The 12,958-nt window shown below is 39.6% G+C and overlaps 12 non-coding genes and 15 pseudogenes across 12 annotated transcripts; all 27 read left to right on the plus strand.

Moving 5' to 3' along the window:
- Window positions 1-539: 539 nt before the first annotated feature.
- On the plus strand, window positions 540-658 carry LOC146044006 (5S ribosomal RNA; annotated as a pseudogene).
- Window positions 659-1,003: 345 nt separating this feature from the next.
- On the plus strand, window positions 1,004-1,122 carry LOC146043304 (5S ribosomal RNA). Its single transcript, XR_014464297.1, has one exon. It is a non-coding gene; the product is annotated as a 5S ribosomal RNA (ribosomal RNA).
- Window positions 1,123-1,467: 345 nt separating this feature from the next.
- LOC146044155 (5S ribosomal RNA) lies at window positions 1,468-1,586 on the plus strand (annotated as a pseudogene).
- A 343-nt stretch (window positions 1,587-1,929) lies between these two features.
- Window positions 1,930-2,048, plus strand: LOC146044081 (5S ribosomal RNA; annotated as a pseudogene).
- Window positions 2,049-2,393: 345 nt separating this feature from the next.
- Window positions 2,394-2,512, plus strand: LOC146044342 (5S ribosomal RNA). The gene has a single exon (XR_014464871.1). It is a non-coding gene; the product is annotated as a 5S ribosomal RNA (ribosomal RNA).
- A 345-nt stretch (window positions 2,513-2,857) lies between these two features.
- LOC146043801 (5S ribosomal RNA) lies at window positions 2,858-2,976 on the plus strand (annotated as a pseudogene).
- A 345-nt stretch (window positions 2,977-3,321) lies between these two features.
- LOC146044652 (5S ribosomal RNA) lies at window positions 3,322-3,440 on the plus strand. The gene has a single exon (XR_014465089.1). It is a non-coding gene; the product is annotated as a 5S ribosomal RNA (ribosomal RNA).
- Window positions 3,441-3,785: 345 nt separating this feature from the next.
- Window positions 3,786-3,904, plus strand: LOC146043794 (5S ribosomal RNA; annotated as a pseudogene).
- Window positions 3,905-4,249: 345 nt separating this feature from the next.
- LOC146043859 (5S ribosomal RNA) lies at window positions 4,250-4,368 on the plus strand (annotated as a pseudogene).
- A 345-nt stretch (window positions 4,369-4,713) lies between these two features.
- Window positions 4,714-4,832, plus strand: LOC146043808 (5S ribosomal RNA; annotated as a pseudogene).
- A 346-nt stretch (window positions 4,833-5,178) lies between these two features.
- Window positions 5,179-5,297, plus strand: LOC146043610 (5S ribosomal RNA). Its single transcript, XR_014464602.1, has one exon. It is a non-coding gene; the product is annotated as a 5S ribosomal RNA (ribosomal RNA).
- A 345-nt stretch (window positions 5,298-5,642) lies between these two features.
- Window positions 5,643-5,751, plus strand: LOC146044359 (5S ribosomal RNA; annotated as a pseudogene).
- Window positions 5,752-6,096: 345 nt separating this feature from the next.
- On the plus strand, window positions 6,097-6,215 carry LOC146044204 (5S ribosomal RNA; annotated as a pseudogene).
- A 345-nt stretch (window positions 6,216-6,560) lies between these two features.
- Window positions 6,561-6,679, plus strand: LOC146043720 (5S ribosomal RNA). The gene has a single exon (XR_014464712.1). It is a non-coding gene; the product is annotated as a 5S ribosomal RNA (ribosomal RNA).
- A 345-nt stretch (window positions 6,680-7,024) lies between these two features.
- Window positions 7,025-7,143, plus strand: LOC146044314 (5S ribosomal RNA; annotated as a pseudogene).
- Window positions 7,144-7,488: 345 nt separating this feature from the next.
- Window positions 7,489-7,607, plus strand: LOC146043206 (5S ribosomal RNA). Its single transcript, XR_014464199.1, has one exon. It is a non-coding gene; the product is annotated as a 5S ribosomal RNA (ribosomal RNA).
- A 346-nt stretch (window positions 7,608-7,953) lies between these two features.
- On the plus strand, window positions 7,954-8,072 carry LOC146043639 (5S ribosomal RNA). Its single transcript, XR_014464630.1, has one exon. It is a non-coding gene; the product is annotated as a 5S ribosomal RNA (ribosomal RNA).
- A 345-nt stretch (window positions 8,073-8,417) lies between these two features.
- LOC146044087 (5S ribosomal RNA) lies at window positions 8,418-8,536 on the plus strand (annotated as a pseudogene).
- Window positions 8,537-8,881: 345 nt separating this feature from the next.
- On the plus strand, window positions 8,882-9,000 carry LOC146043977 (5S ribosomal RNA; annotated as a pseudogene).
- Window positions 9,001-9,346: 346 nt separating this feature from the next.
- Window positions 9,347-9,465, plus strand: LOC146043721 (5S ribosomal RNA). Its single transcript, XR_014464713.1, has one exon. It is a non-coding gene; the product is annotated as a 5S ribosomal RNA (ribosomal RNA).
- A 345-nt stretch (window positions 9,466-9,810) lies between these two features.
- Window positions 9,811-9,929, plus strand: LOC146044297 (5S ribosomal RNA; annotated as a pseudogene).
- A 345-nt stretch (window positions 9,930-10,274) lies between these two features.
- Window positions 10,275-10,393, plus strand: LOC146043888 (5S ribosomal RNA; annotated as a pseudogene).
- A 346-nt stretch (window positions 10,394-10,739) lies between these two features.
- LOC146043640 (5S ribosomal RNA) lies at window positions 10,740-10,858 on the plus strand. Its single transcript, XR_014464632.1, has one exon. It is a non-coding gene; the product is annotated as a 5S ribosomal RNA (ribosomal RNA).
- A 345-nt stretch (window positions 10,859-11,203) lies between these two features.
- LOC146044088 (5S ribosomal RNA) lies at window positions 11,204-11,322 on the plus strand (annotated as a pseudogene).
- A 345-nt stretch (window positions 11,323-11,667) lies between these two features.
- On the plus strand, window positions 11,668-11,786 carry LOC146043514 (5S ribosomal RNA). The gene has a single exon (XR_014464506.1). It is a non-coding gene; the product is annotated as a 5S ribosomal RNA (ribosomal RNA).
- Window positions 11,787-12,131: 345 nt separating this feature from the next.
- Window positions 12,132-12,250, plus strand: LOC146043470 (5S ribosomal RNA). The gene has a single exon (XR_014464462.1). It is a non-coding gene; the product is annotated as a 5S ribosomal RNA (ribosomal RNA).
- A 345-nt stretch (window positions 12,251-12,595) lies between these two features.
- LOC146043641 (5S ribosomal RNA) lies at window positions 12,596-12,714 on the plus strand. The gene has a single exon (XR_014464633.1). It is a non-coding gene; the product is annotated as a 5S ribosomal RNA (ribosomal RNA).
- The last annotated feature ends 244 nt before the right edge of the window (window positions 12,715-12,958 follow it).

The following is a 12,958-nucleotide window of genomic DNA, read 5'->3' on the forward strand; positions in this document are numbered from 1 at the left end:
GCTGTTTTCTACAAAGACACAGATCGGAACACACTCCTGCAACACAGTAGCAACCATCCCAAAGCACTTAAACGCAGTCTTCCCAAGTCTCAACTACTGCGAGTGGCTAGAATCGACAGTGACACCACACAGTGCAAAAAGGACTTGAACATTATGACCAACAAATTTGTTGCAAGAGGATACAAACCGACAGAATTGAGAAAACAAAAGGAACAAATTGAGATCATCCCCAGACAACAGCTGTTATCTACAACTAAAGAGAATAAAAAATTCGACAAAATCCCGTCAAACAGACACAATTGCCATCACCTAAAGACTTACCACACTGTTTAGGCCCAATTCCAACTGCTTTTGGCAGCTAAACAGTGTTGAGCCTCTTTAGTAGTTTAATTTAAGACCCCCTTCTAATATCATGTCCTGTAGGTCTTTTTACATTACCAAAACATGATTTTTTTCAGTAAGCCAATACAGTTAGGAAACTTTTTTATTAGCTTACCTGGTGATAGAAGTAGAAGAGGGCAAAAAAGTGCCTGTATCTCACCTACAGCCATACCACATTGGATAGGCCCTATCTCGTCTGATGTTGGAAGCTAAGCAGTGTTGGGCCTGGTTAGTACTTGGGTGGGAGACCAAATGGGAACACCAGGTGCTGTAGGTTTTTTCACATAACTGGCAAATTGTTTTTATTCTCTAGCTATTTAAATTGGAAACGTTTTCTTTTTATTGCCAGTACAGACATTTGGAAGAGGTCAAACAGACACAATAGCCATCACCTAAAGACTTACCACACTGTTTAGGCCCAATTCCAACTGCTTTTGGCAGCTAAACAGTGTTGAGCCTCTTTAGTAGTTTAATATAAGACCCCCTGCTAATATCATGTCCTGTAGGTCTTTTTACATTACCAACACATGATTTTTTTCAGTAAGCCAATACAGTTAGGAAACTTTTGTATTAGCTTACCTGGTGATAGAAGTAGAAGAGGGCAAAAAATTGCCTGTATCTCACCTACAGCCATACCATATTGGATAGGCCCAATCTCGTCTGATCTTGGAAGCTAAGCAGTGTTGGGCTTGGTTAGTACTTGGGTGGGAGACCACATGGGAACACCAGGTGCTGTAGGTTTTTCCACATTACTGGCAAATTGTTTTTATTCTCTAGCTATTTAAATTGGAAACTTTTTATTTTTATTGCCAGTACAGACATTTGGAAGAGGTCAAACAGACACAATAGCCATCACCTAAAGACTTACCAGACTGTTTAGGCCCAATTCCAACTGCTTTTGGCAGCTAAACAGTGTTGAGCCTCTTTAGTAGTTTAATTTAAGACCCCCTTCTAATATCATGTCCTGTAGGTCTTTTTACATTACCAACACATGATTTTTTTCAGTAAGCCAATACAGTTAGGAAACTTTTGTATTAGCTTACCTGGTGATAGAAGTAGAAGAGGGCAAAAAAGTGCCTGTATCTCACCTACAACCATACCACATTGGATAGGCCCAATCTTGTCTGATTTTGGAAGCTAAGCAGTGTTGGACCTGGTTAGTACTTGGGTGGGAGACCACATGGGAACACCTGGTGCTGTAGGTTTTTTCACATTACTGGCAAATTGTTTTTATTCTCTAGCTATTTAAATTGGAAATTTTTTCTTTTTATTGCCAGTACAGACATTTGGAAGAGGTCAAACAGACACAATAGCCATCACCTAAAGACTTACCACACTGTTTAGGCCCAATTCCAACTGCTTTTGGCAGCTAAACAGTGTTGAGCCTCTTTAGTAGTTTAATTTAAGACCCCCTGCTAATATCATGTCCTGTAGGTCTTTTTACATTACCAACATATGATTTTTTTCAGTATGCCAATACAGTTAGGAAACTTTTTTATTAGCTTACCTGGTGATAGAAGTAGAAGAGGGCAAAAAAGTGCCTGTACCACCTACAGCCATACCACATTGGATAGGCCCAATCTCGTCTGAACTTGGAAGCTAAGCAGTGTTGGGCCTGGTTAGTAATTGGGTGGGAGTCCACATGGGAACATCAGGTGATGTAGGTTTTTTCACATTACTGGCAAATTGTTTTTATTCTCTAGCTATTTAAATTGGAAACTTTTTCTTTTTATTGCCAGTACAGACATTTGGAAGAGGTCAAACAGACACAATAGCCATCACCTAAAGACTTACCACACTGTTTAGGCCCAATTCCAACTGCTTTTGGCAGCTAAACAGTGTTGAGCCTCTTTAGTAGTTTAATTTAAGACCCCCTGCTAATATCATGTCCTGTAGGTCTTTTTACATTACCAACACATGACTTTTTTCAGTATGCCAATACAGTTAGGAAACTTTTTTATTAGCTTACCTGGTGATAGAAGTAGAAGAGGGCAAAAAAGTGCCTGTATCTCACCTACAGCCATACCACATTGGATAGGCCCAATCTCGTCTGATCTTGGAAGCTAAGCAGTGTTGGGCCTGGTTAGTACTTGGGTGGGAGACCACATGGGAACACCAGGTGCTGTAGGTTTTTTCACATAACTGGCAAATTGTTTTTATTCTCTAGCTATTTAAATTGGAAACTTTTTCTTTTTATTGCCAGTACAGACATTTGGAAGAGGTCAAACAGACACAATAACCATCACCTAAAGACTTACCACACTGTTTAGGCCCAATTCCAACTGCTTTTGGCAGCTAAACAGTGTTGAGCCTCTTTAGTAGTTTAATATAAGACCCCCTGCTAATATCATGTCCTGTAGGTCTTTTTACATTACCAACACATGATTTTTTTCAGTAAGCCAATACAGTTAGGAAACTTTTTTATTAGCTTACCTGGTGATAGAAGTAGAAGAGGGCAAAAAAGTTCCTGTATCTCACCTGCAGCCATACCACATTGGATAGGCCCAATCTCGTCTGATCTTGGAAGCTAAGCAGTGTTGGGCCTGGTTAGTACTTGGGTGGGAGACCACATTGAAACACCAGGTGCTGTAGGTTTTTCCACATTACTGGCAAATTGTTTTTATTCTCTAGCTATTTAAATTGGAAACTTTTTCTTTTTATTGCCAGTACAGACATTTGGAAGAGGAAAAACAGACACAATAGCCATCACCTAAAGACTTACCACACTGTTTAGGCCCAATTCCAACTGCTTTTGGCAGCTAAACAGTGTTGAGCCTCTTTAGTAGTTTAATTTAAGACCCCCTGCTAATATCATGTCCTGTAGGTCTTTTTACATTACCAACACATGATTTTTTTCAGTATGCCAATACAGTTAGGAAACTTTTTTATTAGCTTACCTGGTGATAGAAGTAGAAGAGGGCAAAAAAGTGCGTGTATCTCACCTGCAGCCATACCACATTGGATAGGCCCAATCTCGTCCGATCTTGGAAGCTAAGCAGTGTTGGGCCTGGTTAGTACTTGGGTGGGAGACCACATGGGAACACCAGGTGCTGTAGGTTTTTTCACATAACTGGCAAATTGTTTTTATTCTCTAGCTATTTAAATTGGAAACGTTTTCTTTTTATTGCCAGTACAGACATTTGGAAGAGGTCAAACAGACACAATAGCCATCACCTAAAGACTTACCACACTGTTTAGGCCCAATTCCAACTGCTTTTGGCAGCTAAACAGTGTTGAGCCTCTTTAGTAGTTTAATATAAGACCCCCTGCTAATATCATGTCCTGTAGGTCTTTTTACATTACCAACACATGATTTTTTTCAGTAAGCCAATACAGTTAGGAAACTTTTTTATTAGCTTACCTGGTGATAGAAGTAGAAGAGGGCAAAAAAGTGCCTGTATCTCACCTACAGTCATACCATATTGGATAGGCCCAATCTCGTCTGATCTTCGAAGCTAAGCAGTGTTGGGCCTGGTTAGTACTTGGGTGGGAGACCACATGGGAACACCAGGTGCTGTAGGTTTTTCCACATTACTGGCAAATTGTTTTTATTCTCTAGCTATTTAAATTGGAAACTTTTTCTTTTTATTGCCAGTACAGACATTTGGAAGAGGTCAAACAGACACAATAGCCATCACCTAAAGACTTACCACACTGTTTAGGCCCAATTCCAACTGCTTTTGGCAGCTCAACAGTGTTGAGCCTCTTTAGTAGTTTAATTTAAGACCCCCTGCTAATATCATGTCCTGTAGGTCTTTTTACATTACCAACACATGATTTTTTTCAGTATGCCAATACAGTTAGGAAACTTTTTTATTAGCTTACCTGGTGATAGAAGTAGAAGAGGGCAAAAAAGTGCCTGTATCTCACCTGCAGCCATACCACATTGGATAGGCCCAATCTCGTCTGATCTTAGAAGCTAAGCAGTGTTGGGCCTGGTTAGTACTTGGGTGGGAGACCACATTGGAACACCAGGTGCTGTAGGTTTTTTCACATTACTGGCAAATTGTTTTTATTCTCTAGCTATTTAAATTGGAAACTTTTTCTTTTTATTGCCAGTACAGACATTTGGAAGAGGTCAAACAGACACAATAGCCATCACCTAAAGACTTACCACACTGTTTAGGCCCAATTCCAACTGCTTTTGGCAGCTAAACAGTGTTGAGCCTCTTTAGTAGTTTAATTTAAGACCCCCTGCTAATATCATGTCCTGTAGGTCTTTTTACATTACCAACACATGATTTTTTTCAGTAAGCCAATACAGTTAGGAAACTTTTTTATTAGCTTACCTGGTGATAGAAGTAGAAGAGGGCAAAAAAGTGCCTGTATCTCACCTACAGCCATACCACATTGGATAGGCCCAATCTCGTCTGATGTTGGAAGCTAAGCAGTGTTGGGCCTGGTTAGTACTTGGGTGGGAGACCACATGGGAACACCAGGTGCCGTAGGTTTTTTTCACATTACTGGCAAATTGTTTTTATTCTCTAGCTATTTAAATTGGAAACGTTTTCTTTATATTGCCAGTACAGACGTTTGGAAGAGGTCAAACAGACACAATAGCCATCACCTAAAGACTTACCACACTGTTTAGGCCCAATTCCAACTGCTTTTGGCAGCTAAACAGTGTTGAGCCTCTTTAGTAGTTTAATATAAGACCCCCTGCTAATATCATGTCCTGTAGGTCTTTTTACATTACCAACACATGATTTTTTTCAGTAAGCCAATACAGTTAGGAAACTTTTTTATTAGCTTACCTGGTGATAGAAGTAGAAGAGGGCAAAAAAGTGCCTGTATCTCACCTACAGCCATACCGTATTGGAAAAGCCCAATCTCGTCTGATCTTGGAAGCTAAGCAGTGTTGGGCCTGGTTAGTACTTGGGTGGGAGACCACATGGGAACATCAGGTGATGTAGGTTTTTTCGCATTACTGGCAAATTGTTTTTTTTCTCTAGCTATTTAAATTGAAAACTTTTTCTTTTTATTGCCAGTACAGACATTTGGAAGAGGTCAAACAGACACAATAGCCATCACCTAAAGACTTACCACACTGTTTAGGCCCAATTCCAACTGCTTTTGGCAGCTAAACAGTGTTGAGCCTCTTTAGTAGTTTAATTTAAGACCCCCTGCTAATATCATGTCCTGTAGGTCTTTTTACATTACCAACACATGATTTTTTTCAGTAAGCCAATACAGTTAGGAAACTTTTGTATTAGCTTACCTGGTGATAGAAGTAGAAGAGGGCAAAAAAGTGCCTGTATCTCACCTACAACCATACCACATTGGATAGGCCTGATCTTGGAAGCTAAGCAGTGTTGGACTTGGTTAGTACTTGGGTGGGAGACCACATGGGAACACCAGGTGCTGTAGGTTTTTTCACATTACTGGCAAATTGTTTTTATTCTCTAGCTATTTAAATTGGAAACTTTTTCTTTTTATTGCCAGTACAGACATTTGGAAGAGGTCAAACAGACACAATAGCCATCACCTAAAGACTTACCACACTGTTTAGGCCCAATTCCAACTGCTTTTGGCAGCTAAACAGTGTTGAGCCTCTTTAGTAGTTTAATTTAAGACCCCCTGCTAATATCATGTCCTGTAGGTCTTTTTACATTACCAACACATGATTTTTTTCAGTATGCCAATACAGTTAGGAAACTTTTTTATTAGCTTACCTGGTGATAGAAGTAGAAGAGGGCAAAAAAGTGCCTGTATTTCACCTACAGCCATACCACATTGGATAGGCCCAATCTCGTCTGATATTTGAAGCTAAGCAGTGTTGGGCCTGGTTAGTACTTGGGTGGGAGACCACATGGGAACATCAGGTGATGTAGGTTTTTTCACATTACTGGCAAATTGTTTTTATTCTCTAGCTATTTAAATTGGAAACTTTTTCTTTTTATTGCCAGTACAGACATTTGGAAGAGGTCAAACAGACACAATAGCCATCACCTAAAGACTTACCACACTGTTTAGGCCCAATTCCAACTGATTTTGGCATCTAAACAGTGTTGAGCCTCTTTAGTAGTTTAATTTAAGACCCCCTGCTAATATCATGTCCTGTAGGTCTTTTTACATTACCAACACATGATTTTTTTCAGTATGCCAATACAGTTAGGAAACTTTTTTATTAGCTTACCTGGTGATAGAAGTAGAAGAGGGCAAAAAAGTGCCTGTGTCTCACCTACAGCTATACCACATTGGATAGGCCCAATCTCGTCTGATCTTGGAAGCTAAGCAGTGTTGGGCCTGGTTAGTACTTGGGTGGGAGACCACATGGGAACATCAGGTGATGTAGGTTTTTTCACATTACTGGCAAATTGTTTTTATTCTCTAGCTATTTAAATTGGAAACTTTTTCTTTTTATTGCCAGTACAGACATTTGGAAGAGGTCAAACAGACACAATAGCCATCACCTAAAGACTTACCACACTGTTTAGGCCCTATTCCAACTGCTTTTGTCAGCTAAACAGTGTTGAGCCTCTTTAGTAGTTTAATTTAAGACTCACTGCTAACATAATTTCCTGTAGGTCTTTTTACATTACCAACACATGATTTTTTTCAGTAAGCCAATACAGTTAGGAAACTTTTGTATTAGCTTACCTGGTGATAGAAGTAGAAGAGGGCAAAAAAGTGCTTGTATCTCACCTACAGCCATACCACATTGGATAGGCCCAATCTCGTCTGACCTTAGAAGCTACGCAGTGTTGGGCCCGTTTAGTACTTGGGTTGGAGTCCACATGGGAACACCAGGTGCTGTAGGTTTTTTCACATTACTGGCAAATTGTTTTTATTCTCTAGCTATTTAAATTGGAAACTTTTTCTTTTTATTGCCAGTACAGACATTTGGAAGAGGTCAAACAGACACAATAGCCATCACCTAAAGACTTACCACACTGTTTAGGCCCAATTCCAACTGCTTTTGGCAGCTAAACAGTGTTGAGCCTCTTTAGTAGTTTAATTTAAGACCCTCTGCTAATATCATGTCCTTTAGGTCTTTTTACATTACCAACACATGATTTTTTTCAGTAAGCCAATACAGTCAGGAAACTTTTTTATTAGCTTACCTGGTGATAGAAGTAGAAGAGGGAAAAAAAGTGCCGGTATCTCACCTACAGCCATACCACATTGGATAGGCCCAATCTCGTCTGATCTTGGAAGCTAAGCAGTGTTGGGCCTGGCTAGTACTTGGGTGGGAGACCACATTGGAACACCAGGTGCTGTAGGTTTTTTCACATTACTGGCAAATTGTTTTTATTCTCTAGCTATTTAAATTGGAAACTTTTTCTTTTTATTGCCAGTACAGACATTTGGAAGAGGTCAAACAGACACAATAGCCATCACCTAAAGACTTACCACACTGTTTAGGCCCAATTCCAACTGCTTTTGGCAGCTAAACAGTGTTGAGCCTCTTTAGTAGTTTAATTTAAGACCCCCTGCTAATATCATGTCCTGTAGGTCTTTTTACATTACCAACACATGATTTTTTTTCAGTAAGCCAATACAGTTAGGAAACTTTTTTATTAGCTTACATGGTGATAGAAGTAGAAGAGAGCAAAAAAGTGCCTGTATCTCACCTACAGCCATACCACATTGGATAGGTCCAATCTCATCTGATCTTGGAAGCTAAGCTGTGTTGGGCCTGGTTAGTACTTGGGTGGGAGACCACATGGGAACATCAGGTGCTGTAGGTTTTTCACATTACTGGCAAATTGTTTTTATTCTCTAGCTATTTAAATTGGAAACTTTATCTTTTTATTTCCAGCACAGACATTTGGAAGAGGTCAAACAGACACAATAGCCATCACCTAAAGACTTACCATACTGTTAAGGCCCAATTCCAACTGCTTTTGGCAGCTAAACAGTGTTGAGCCTCTTTAGTAGTTTAATTTAAGACCCCCTGCTAATAACATGTCCTGTAGGTCTTTTTACATTATCAACTCATGATTTATTTTTTGTAAGCCAATACAGTTAGGAAACTTTTTTATTAGCTTACCTGGTGACAGAAGTAGAAGAGGGCAAAAAAGTGCCTGTATCTCACCTACAGCCATACCACGTTGGATAGGCCCAATCTCGTCTGATCTTGGAAGCTAAGCAGTGTTGGGCCTGGTTAGTACTTGGGTGGGAGACCACATGGGAACACCATTTGCTGTAGGTTTTTTCACATTACTGGCAAATTGTTTTTATTCTCTAGCTATTTAAATTGGAAACTTTTTCTTTTTATTGCCAGCACTGACATTTGGAAGAGGTCAAACAGACACAATAGCCATCACCTAAAGACTTACCACACTGTTTAGGCCCAATTCCAACTGCTTTTGGCAGCTAAACAGTGTTGAGCCTCTTTAGTACTTTAATTTAAGACCCCCTGCTAATATCATGTCCTGTAGGTCTTTTTACATTACCAACACATGATTTTTTTCAGTAAGCCAATACAGTTAGGAAACTTTTGTATTAGCTTACCTGGTGATAGAAGTAGAAGAGGGCAAAAAAGTGCCTGTTTCTCACCTACAGCCATACCACATTGGATAGGCCCAATCTCGTCTGATCTTAGAAGCTAAGCAGTGTTGGGCCTGGTTAGTACTTGGGTGGGAGACCACATGGGAACATCAGGTGATGTAGGTTTTTTCACATTACTGGCAAATTGTTTTTATTCTCTAGCTATTTAAATTGGAAACTTTTTCTTTTTATTGCCAGTACAGACATTTGGAAGAGGTCAAACAGACACAATAGCCATCACCTAAAGACTTACCACACTGTTTAGGCCCAATGCCAACTGCTTTTGTCAGCTAAACAGTGTTGAGCCTCTTTAGTAGTTTAATTTAAGACCCCCTGCTAATAACATGTCCTGTAGGTCTTTTTACATTATCAACTCATGATTTTTTTTTTGTAAGCCAATACAGTTAGGAAACTTTTTTATTAGCTTACCTGGTGATAGAAGTAGAAGACGGCAAAAAAGTGCCTGTATCTCACCTACAGCTATACCACATTGGATAGGCCCAATCTCGTCTGATCTTGGAAGCTAAGCAGTGTTGGGCCTGGTTAGTACTTGGGTGGGAGACCACATGGGAACATCAGGTGATGTAGGTTTTTTCACATTACTGGCAAATTGTTTTTATTCTCTAGCTATTTAAATTGGAAACTTTTTCTTTTTATTGCCAGTACAGACATTTGGAAGAGGTCAAACAGACACAATAGCCATCACCTAAAGACTTACCACACTGTTTAGGCCCTATTCCAACTGCTTTTGTCAGCTAAACAGTGTTGAGCCTCTTTAGTAGTTTAATTTAAGACTCCCTGCTAATATAATTTCCTGTAGGTCTTTTTACATTACCAACACATGATTTTTTTCAGTAAGCCAATACAGTTAGGAAACTTTTGTATTAGCTTACCTGGTGATAGAAGTAGAAGAGGGCAAAAAAGTGCTTGTATCTCACCTACAGCCATACCACATTGGATAGGCCCAATCTCGTCTGACCTTAGAAGCTAAGCAGTGTTGGGCCCGTTTAGTACATGGGTTGGAGTCCACATGGGAACACCAGGTGCTGTAGGTTTTTTCACATTACTGGCAAATTGTTTTTATTCTCTAGCTATTTAAATTGGAAACTTTTTCTTTTTATTGCCAGTACAGACATTTGGAAGAGGTCAAACAGACACAATAGCCATCACCTAAAGACTTACCACACTGTTTAGGTCCAATTCCAACTGCTTTTGGCAGCTAAACAGTGTTGAGCCTCTTTAGTAGTTTAATTTAAGACCCCCTGCTAATATCATGTCCTTTAGGTCTTTTTACATTACCAACACATGATTTTTTTCAGTAAGCCAATACAGTCAGGAAACTTTTTTATTAGCTTACCTGGTGATAGAAGTAGAAGAGGGAAAAAAAGTGCCGGTATCTCACCTACAGCCATACCACATTGGATAGGCCCAATCTCGTCTGATCTTGGAAGCTAAGCAGTGTTGGGCCTCGTTAGTACTTGGGTGGGAGACCACATTGGAACACCAGGTGCTGTAGGTTTTTTCACATTACTGGCAAATTGTTTTTATTCTCTAGCTATTTAAATTGGAAACTTTTTCTTTTTATTGCCAGTACAGACATTTGGAAGAGGTCAAACAGACACAATAGCCATCACCTAAAGACTTACCACACTGTTTAGGCCCAATTCCAACTGCTTTTGGCAGCTAAACAGTGTTGAGCCTCTTTAGTAGTTTAATTTAAGACCCCCTGCTAATATCATGTCCTGTAGGTCTTTTTACATTACCAACACATGATTTTTTTTCAGTAAGCCAATACAGTTAGGAAACTTTTTTATTAGCTTACATGGTGATAGAAGTAGAAGAGAGCAAAAAAGTGCCTGTATCTCACCTACAGCCATACCACATTGGATAGGTCCAATCTCATCTGATCTTGGAAGCTAAGCTGTGTTGGGCCTGGTTAGTACTTGGGTGGGAGACCACATGGGAACATCAGGTGCTGTAGGTTTTTCACATTACTGGCAAATTGTTTTTATTCTCTAGCTATTTAAATTGGAAACTTTATCTTTTTATTGCCAGCACAGACATTTGGAAGAGGTCAAACAGACACAATAGCCATCACCTAAAGACTTACCATACTGTTAAGGCCCAATTCCAACTGCTTTTGGCAGCTAAACAGTGTTGAGCCTCTTTAGTAGTTTAATTTAAGACCCCCTGCTAATAACATGTCCTGTAGGTCTTTTTACATTATCAACTCATGATTTTTTTTTTGTAAGCCAATACAGTTAGGAAACTTTTTTATTAGCTTACCTGGTGACAGAAGTAGAAGAGGGCAAAAAAGTGCCTGTATCTCACCTACAGCCATACCACGTTGGATAGGCCCAATCTCGTCTGATCTTGGAAGCTAAGCAGTGTTGGGCCTGGTTAGTACTTGGGTGGGAGACCACATGGGAACACCATTTGCTGTAGGTTTTTTCACATTACTGGCAAATTGTTTTTATTCTCTAGCTATTTAAATTGGAAACTTTTTCTTTTTATTGCCAGCACTGACATTTGGAAGAGGTCAAACAGACACAATAGCCATCACCTAAAGACTTACCACACTGTTTAGGCCCAATTCCAACTGCTTTTGGCAGCTAAACAGTGTTGAGCCTCTTTAGTACTTTAATTTAAGACCCCCTGCTAATATCATGTCCTGTAGGTCTTTTTACATTACCAACACATGATTTTTTTCAGTAAGCCAATACAGTTAGGAAACTTTTGTATTAGCTTACCTGGTGATAGAAGTAGAAGAGGGCAAAAAAGTGCCTGTTTCTCACCTACAGCCATACCACATTGGATAGGCCCAATCTCGTCTGATCTTGGAAGCTAAGCAGTGTTGGGCCTGGTTAGTACTTGGGTGGGAGACCACATGGGAACATCAGGTGATGTAGGTTTTTTCACATTATTGGCAAATTGTTTTTATTCTCTAGCTATTTAAATTGGAAACTTTTTCTTTTTATTGCCAGTACAGACATTTGGAAGAGGTCAAACAGACACAATAGCCATCACCTAAAGACTTACCACACTGTTTAGGCCCAATTCCAACTGCTTTTGGCAGCTAAACAGTGTTGAGCCTCTTTAGTAGTTTAATTTAAGACCCCCTGCTAATATCATGTCCTGTAGGTCTTTTTACATTACCAACACATGATTTTTTTCAGTAAGCCAATACAGTTAGGAAACTTTTGTATTAGCTTACCTGGTGATAGAAGTAGAAGAGGGCAAAAAAGTGCCTGTATCTCACCTACAACCATACCACATTGGATAGGCCCAATCTCGTCTGATCTTGGAAGCTAAGCAGTGTTGGACCTGGTTAGTACTTGGGTGGGAGACCACATGGGAACACCAGGTGCTGTAGGTTTTTTCACATTACTGGCAAATTGTTTTTATTCTCTAGCTATTTAAATTGGAAACTTTTTCTTTTTATTGCCAGTACAGACATTTGGAAGAGGTCAAACAGACACAATAGCCATCACCTAAAGACTTACCACACTGTTTAGGCCCAATTCCAACTGCTTTTGGCAGCTAAACAGTGTTGAGCCTCTTTAGTAGTTTAATTTAAGACCCCCTGCTAATATCATGTCCTGTAGGTCTTTTTACATTACCAACACATGATTTTTTTTAGTAAGCCAATACAGTTAGGAAACTTTTTTATTAGCTTACATGGTGATAGAAGTAGAAGAGAGCAAAAAAGTGCCTGTATCTCACCTACAGCCATACCACATTGGATAGGTCCAATCTCATCTGATCTTGGAAGCTAAGCTGTGTTGGGCCTGGTTAGTACTTGGGTGGGAGACCACATGGGAACATCAGGTGCTGTAGGTTTTTCACATTACTGGCAAATTGTTTTTATTCTCTAGCTATTTAAATTGGAAACTTTATCTTTTTATTGCCAGCACAGACATTTGGAAGAGGTCAAACAGACACAATAGCCATCACCTAAAGACTTACCATACTGTTAAGGCCCAATTCCAACTGCTTTTGGCAGCTAAACAGTGTTGAGCCTCTTTAGTAGTTTAATTTAAGACCCCCTGCTAATAACATGTCCTGTAGGTCTTTTTACATTATC

The sequence above is a fragment of the Crinia signifera genome, chromosome 19 (genome assembly GCF_055691185.1).
Source record: "Crinia signifera chromosome 19, ASM5569118v1, whole genome shotgun sequence".
NCBI classification, from domain to species: domain Eukaryota; kingdom Metazoa; phylum Chordata; class Amphibia; order Anura; family Myobatrachidae; genus Crinia; species Crinia signifera.